This window comes from Adiantum capillus-veneris, chromosome 24 (assembly GCF_014529385.1).
Source record: "Adiantum capillus-veneris isolate H3 chromosome 24, ASM1452938v2, whole genome shotgun sequence".
In the NCBI taxonomy this organism is placed as follows: domain Eukaryota; kingdom Viridiplantae; phylum Streptophyta; class Polypodiopsida; order Polypodiales; family Pteridaceae; genus Adiantum; species Adiantum capillus-veneris.
Window position 1 is genome coordinate 26966381 of NC_140954.1, and position 7350 is coordinate 26973730.

Genomic DNA, 7350 nt, shown 5'->3' on the forward strand with positions numbered 1-7350 from the left:
TTACCACTTGGGGACTCTGTTGCTGACACTAGTGCAGTTGTATGTGCGGAGGTCTTGGCAGCAGAGCAGTTGCACATGGCTGAGGAAGAATTCCAAGCCACGCAAGCCAAGGTTGAGGCCGCTAGTGCAGTTGTATGTGCGGAGGTCTTGACAACAGAGTAGTTGCACATGGCTGAGGAAGAATTCCAAGCCATGCAAGCCAAGGTTGAGGCCGCTAGGATGCCTATGCCATTATGCAACCTCCCATCTGATGATCCAGAGCTCGTAGCTGTAGTGCATGGGAGCATTGACTTGGATGCAAAGGGAAACAAGGAGGAGGACAACAAGGAGCAGGAGGTAAACTCTATCCTAATTCTCATGTTATTATTTTATCCTTCATTGTCTTTTTTCTCAACCTTCATTGGTTTATGACAGGACGTCATGGAGGTTGATGATTTTGCTACAAGGACGGGTGGCAAGCGGACGGGCTTTGGACCTCAGTCTTCCCTTGCCCATTACCTAGGACAACTCCCCCCTAACGTTGTGTCCATTATCCATAATGAATTTACTCCCCAAGCCCATTTTATGACTTGGTCGTTAAAAGCTTTGAGCAAGTTTTTGTGTTTGAGCACCATTGCTCAAACTGTGCATCTTGTGTTCCTAGTGTGTAGATCCCTTGTATGCACAGCATTTGGCAATGGCTTCCATGGTAAATTGCTTGCCCAGATAGGGATACATGCTTCCATTGGCTCAACTGACCCAAAGGCCATAGTGCAGTCCCTCTTGACTGGGGAGTTGCCTTACGTGCAAGATAGGCGCCAGGATATGGTCAAGAAAATTATGAACTCCTCAGATACATGATGTAAACTCACCTTTTTGGAAGTAATAAAAAATATTCCGAATTGTCTCTCTATCTTGTACATTCTTCTAAATGTGATTTGTCAATCTTGAAAATTGTTGTAATCGGTGATATGATTCAATAAGCTGTGTCTTTTTTGCTTGAAGTAACAACACAGTGGAAGTTGGATGCACATGATACTTCTTTCAACTTAGCTTAATTCTGGGGAAAGTATAAAACACATATGAGTGAAAAGAAGTTGTTTCTCTAAAATAATGATGAAAGACCAATTGCTTTCAATTAATCTATGTTTTTTAAGTATCCTGGGGGGTAGAAAAGCCTACCATGAGCCAAAAAAAGGGTGTTCACAAGCGCGCGCAAATGGCCCATCCATCAGTTTTGGATGGCCAATTTGTGCGCCCTTGCGGCCACCCTTTTTTTGGCACCTGGTAGGCTTCTCTTACCCCCAGGATACTTAAAAAACATAAATTAATTGAAATCAATTGGTTTTGCATCATTACTTTAGATGGAGCCTTGTGGCCACCCTTTTTTTGGCATATAGAGCATATGTTTGCACTCAAGGACACTAGAAAAGGTGAAATCAACTCTAAATTTAAGTTTTCAAGCACACTATCACCTGCTTCAGCTCTACCTAATACATCCCTACACCAAAAGGCCCAATTACATTGGACATTTGAAAATTTTAAATTAATGTTGCATAGACACTTGGTTTCACAATATGTTAACTTTTTTGATATCCTATGGGGTAAACAAAGCTTGAAATTGCCAAAAAGGGGGTGGCCACATGTTAAGTATGGAGCTTGGCTTTACTACTTGTAATTTTTTGTGGTAAAAATGCACATTTGTAAGGCCTTCATTATAGGGATAATCCATCGTGAGTGAAGAAAAATCACTTGCCGGAAACCAAAATTTTCATGGCCGGGATATTCCTTTTCGCTGGAATATTATGGCCGCCCAGAAAGTGGTCAAAAAACGATCGACCGGTTGGTCGGTTGGCCGGTGGTCGGTAGTCAATGGCCGGTGGCCAGTGGTCGGAAGTCAATAGCTGGTGGCCGAATTCAAAAGCGGACTTGTCTTCTCAAGGGAGGCCACACATGGGAGGATTGGAGGGTCCGATTTGGACTTATCTACACAAGGGCGGCTACACATGGTTGCCTCTCATGAGAGAGGGAAGCCCTTTTGGCCTATGAAAGGAGGCCATTTCTACAAACATTTCATAGTGTGAAGTTGAACAAGGTGGGTGTGAGGTGGTGAGAGTGAAGCAAGGTGGGAGCTCTATTAAAGGTATAATCCCTTTGTAAACTACTTCTTGTTTTGAAGTACTAAAGCCATTGAGTGGCTGCTTTCTTGTGGACTTAGCCCACATTGGGTGAACCACGTATATCATGTGTACTCTCTCTCTCTCTCTCTCTCTCTCTCTCTCTACTCTATAATCTCTTGTGTGTGAAATCTATCTCTTTCCATTAAGTAATCTACTCAAATATCTATTTAGCTACATCATATTTTAGTAACAACTGGTATCAGAGCAAGGTTTCCTCGTAGCTAAATTATCTCAAGGAAAGGATTCCTTAAATTGAGTGGGAGTTATGGCGGAGGAAGGGAAGCTCAAAATTGAGAAGTTCAACGGAAAAAACTACCAACGTTGGAAGATGCAGATTGAAGACTATCTCTACCAGAAGGACCCTATTTGCCACTAGGCGGTCTTGCAAAGAAGCCCGCAATAATGGCAGATGAAGCATGGATTGTCCTTGATCGAAAGGCACTTGGAACAATCCGGTTAAGCTTGGCATCAATGGTGGCCTGTAATATTTTGGAGATGAAGACCACGGAGGACTTGATGAAGTCACTTGATGACTTCTACGAGAAACCATCGGCATCCAATAAGGTATTTCTTATGAAGCACTCGTCCAATCTAAAGATGGCAGAGAATGGTTCAGTTGTTGCAGAACACCTAAATGACTTTAACACAAACATAAGTCAACTTTGATCGATGAAAATAAATTTTGATGACGAAGTGCAAGCTCTCCTTATACTATTATCTCTACCGGATAGTTGGGACAGCCTTGTGATGGCTGTAAGTAATTCTATTTCTAGCACAAATACTCTTAAGTTTGATGATGTTGTGGGTGTTCTCCTAAGTGAGGAATACTAAGGAGAAGCACATGAGAATCATCAAGTGCTGCATTGTCAGGGAGAGGTTCAAAAACCAAAAGGGTCGTGATCCTAAAGACAGAGCAAGTCACGCACAAAGTTAGTTCTTGAATGTTGGAACTGTGGCAAGAAGGGCCACGTCAAGAAGGATTGCTGGTCCAAGAAGAAGAAGGAGACTGAGTCTCAAGACAACAAGCCAACATCGGAGGCCAATGTGGCAAGTAAAGTAGAGCAAGATGAGCTAATTCTCTCATTAAACAATGTGTCTAATTCTTGGTTAGTAGATTCCAGGGCTTCATTCCATGCGACACCACACAAGCAACATTTCCAAGATTACACCAAAGGTAATTATGGGTATGTATACTTAGGAGATGATGAAGCTTGAGATTGTCGGCAAAGGTACAGTTTTTGTCAAAACTGCTAACGAAAATGAATGGAAGCTTAAAGATGCTAGGCATGTTCCTTCTCTTTAGGAAAAGTTGATCTCTACAAGACAATTGAACGATGAAGGTCACAACATTGCATTCGGAAACAAACGGTGGAAGATCTCAAAGGAATCTTTGGTGGTTGCTGAGGGAGAAAAGGTCGATACACTCTACTTGTGTACTATCAGCACGCAACCTTCAGCTTGTACAACAACTACAGCAATTGACAGTGCGGTGTGGCACTACCGGCTTGGGCATATGAGTGCCAAAGGAATGCAAATCCTTCAAATGAAGAAGCTTCTACTAGGTTTGAAAGAAGTGGACTTAGAGTTCTGTGAAGATTGTGTTTATGGTAAACAAAAGAAGGTAGAATTTCAAAAATCATAAAATGAAAGAAAAAATAAAAAAGTTGAGTTGGTTCATTCTGATGTTTGGGGTCCTGCAAATACACCATCTTGGTGGCTCATTGTACTATGTAGCATTCATAGACGATGCGACTAGAAAAACATGGGTTTATGTCATGAAGAATAAGTCCGATGTATTTTCCATATTTCAAAGGTGGAAAGCCTTTGTGGAGAATGAAACAAGTACCAAGGTTAAATGCCTCAGATCCGACAATGGAGGCGAATATTGCAGCCAAGATTTTGAAAGTTTTTGTGCTATCAATGGCATTCAGAGGCAAAGGACAACCCCAAGGACACCTCAACAAAATAGGATTTCGGAAAGGATGAATAGAAAAATCATGGAGCGAGCATGAAGCATGCCGCTACATGTAGGCCTACCACTTGAGCTTTGGGCGAAAGCTGTAAGTACGTCTATGTACTTAATCAACCGGTCACCCTCAACGGCATTGGATGTGGGAGTTCCAGAAGAGGCATGGACAGGTAAACCGGTGAATTATGCATTTCTCAAAGTGTTTGGGTGTGAGGCTTTCATGCACATAGATAGAAGCTTAAGATCAAATCTAGATGCAAAGTCCAAAAAGTGTTTCTTCATTGGCTATGGAGAAGGTGACTTTGGGTATCGCCTATGGAATCCTGAAGATGGTAAAATCTTAAGGAGTAGGGATGTAATTTTTAACAAACAAAATATGTACAAAGATTACTCGGAAAGAAAACAAACCGAAAAACAGGTGATGAGTACATGGAGCTTGAGGACGGTGAAGACTCAAGGCAATAGGGAAAACTTTGGACTCACAAAGGGGCCTTATAAGGAGTTTGACTTCCTCTCCCATGTCCAAAACGGGCGTGCTGTAAAAATTTTGCAAATCAACTCTAAACTTGGCAGAGATTTGATAGTTAGAATCTACTCTTCAAGTTCTTTCTATTGATATATAGCACGCCATGAGATTCCTCATATTTTGAAAGATTTTATTTTTTATTCTCTTGTGATGTGACAACTCCATCTAGAATCTAGAGAATCAAAAATAGAATCTTTCAAAATATGAGGAATCTCGTGACGTGCTATATATCAATAGAAAGAGCTTGAAGATTAGGTTCTAATTGCCAAATCTCCACCAATTTTAGAGTTGATTTGCAAAAGTTTTACCGCACACCCGTTTTGGACATGAGAGAGGAAGTCAAACTCCTTATAAGGCCCCTTTGTGAGTCCAAATTCTCCCTAATGACTGCAAACGGTGACAATGTGCAACAACGTCAACAAAATGAGGAGACTCAACCTATTCCCCAAAGATCTACAAGAGCGAGTAGACCTCCAGAAAGGTTTGTTCCTTCCTTCAACCATCTCTTGATCTCAGATTCTGGAGAGCCAAACTCATACGAAGAAGCTATGCAGCACGAATCCAAAGAAGAATGGACGAAAAGCATGCAAGTGGAGATGGACTCACTACATCGCAACCAAACATGGGAGTTGGTTGAGTTGCCTAAAGGTTAGCGGGCACTTCAAAACAAATGGGTGTACAAGCTGAAGAAAGAAGAAGGTGGGAAGAAAAGGTACAAGTCTAGGCTTGTGGTAAAAGGGTTTTCTCAAAAGAAAGGTATTGACTTCAATGAAATATTTTCTCCTGTTGTAAAAATGAACTCAAGTAGGCTTTGTCTTAATCCTTGTGGCTATTCATGATCTAAGTCTTGAGCAAATGGATGTAAATACGGCATTCCCTCACGGTGACTTAGAGGAGGAAATTTACATGCTTCAACCAAATGGGTATGAAGTAAAAGGTAAGGAGAAAATTGTTTGCACCTTAAAGAAAAGCTTGTATGGATTAAAGCAAGCATCAAGATAATGGTACTTGAAGTTCGATCGATGGATGTTAGATCATGGATTCAGAAGATGCAACTAAGATCATTGCGTCTACACGAAGAATTTGGGAGATGAAAATTTCATCATACTAATGTTGTATGTTGATGACATGTTGATTGCAAGTGCTAACATGCAAGACATCAAAGACCTAAAAGAGGAGCTATTTAAATCTTTTTCAATGAAAGATTTAGGTGCTACAAAGAGGCTACTTGGTATAAAAATACCAACGGACAGGACGAAGAAGACAATAAAGCTATCTCGAGAGGATTACATCAAGAAGGTACTAGAGAGGTTTGCAATGCAAAACGCAAAACCAGTTTCTACACCTTTGGCTGGTCACTTCAAACTAACGAAGGACATGTGTCCAAAGACACAAGAGGAGATAGCCTATATGTCTAAAGTTCCATATGCTGCAGCGGTAGGTTCTCTAATGTATACTATGGTCTGGACAAGGCCAGATATTGCACATGCAATGGGAGTTGTGAGTAGGTTCATGGACAACCCAGGTAAAGAATACTGGCAAGCTGTGAAGTGGATACTTAGTATCTAAAAGGGACAACAACAAATGCTTTGTATTTTGGAGGAACTGATATTTCTAGAAGGGTATGCTGATGCAGATATGGCAGGTGACAAAGATACTCGAAGGAGCATTACTGGTTATGTCTTCACGATTGGAGGCATAGTAGTAAGCTAGCTTCAAAGATGCAGAAAGTGGTCTCACTTTCTACCACGGAAGCAGAGTATGTAGCAATGACGGAGGCAAGCAAAGAAATTATGTGGCTTCATAGATTCTTAGAAGAGCTTAGATTCAAACAAGACAATTGTGTCTTGTATAGTGATAGCCAAAGTGCTATCCATCTTGCGAAGAACTCAACCTTTCATTCAAGGACAAAGCACATTGACATGAGATATCACTTCATATGCACTCTTTTGGAAGAGGGACAGCTAAAGCTAGGAAAGGTGCATACAAGTGAAGATCCTGCAGACATGTTTACAAAGGTGGTCAACAAGGAGAAGGTGAGCTTTTTCTCATCTTCAATCGGCATTCAAGGATAAGAAGCCAGGATGGAAAGTAGTCACAGATTTGGTTTGGAGATCAGTCTCCAAGTGGGAGATTGTTAATTATGGAGCCTGATTTACCCCTTGTAATTTTTTGTGATAAAAACGCACATTTGTAAGGCCTCCATTATGAGGAGAAGCCATCGTGCGTGAAGGAAAATCACTCACCGGAAATAAAAATCACTCGCCGAAAACCAAAATTTTCACGGCCGGAATATTCCTTTTTGTTGGAGTATTATGGCCAGACGGTGGCCAGAAAGTGGTCGGAAAACGACCGACCAGTTGACCGGTTGGTCGATGGCTGGTAGTCAATGGCCGATGGCCGGTGGTCAGAAATCAATGGCCGGTGGCCGAATTCACTGGTCGGTGGCCGAATTCAAAAGCGGACTTGTCTTCTCAAGGGCGGCCACACATGGGCGGATTGGAGGGTCCGATTTGGACTTATCTACACAAGGGTGGCTACACATGGCTGCCTCTCATGAGAGAGAACAACCCTTTTGGCCTATAAAAAAAGGCCATTTCTACACACATTTCATAGTGTGAAGTTGATGCAACAAGGTGGGTGTGAGGTGGTGAGAGTGAAGCAAGGCGGGAGCTCTATTAAGGGTATAGTCCCTT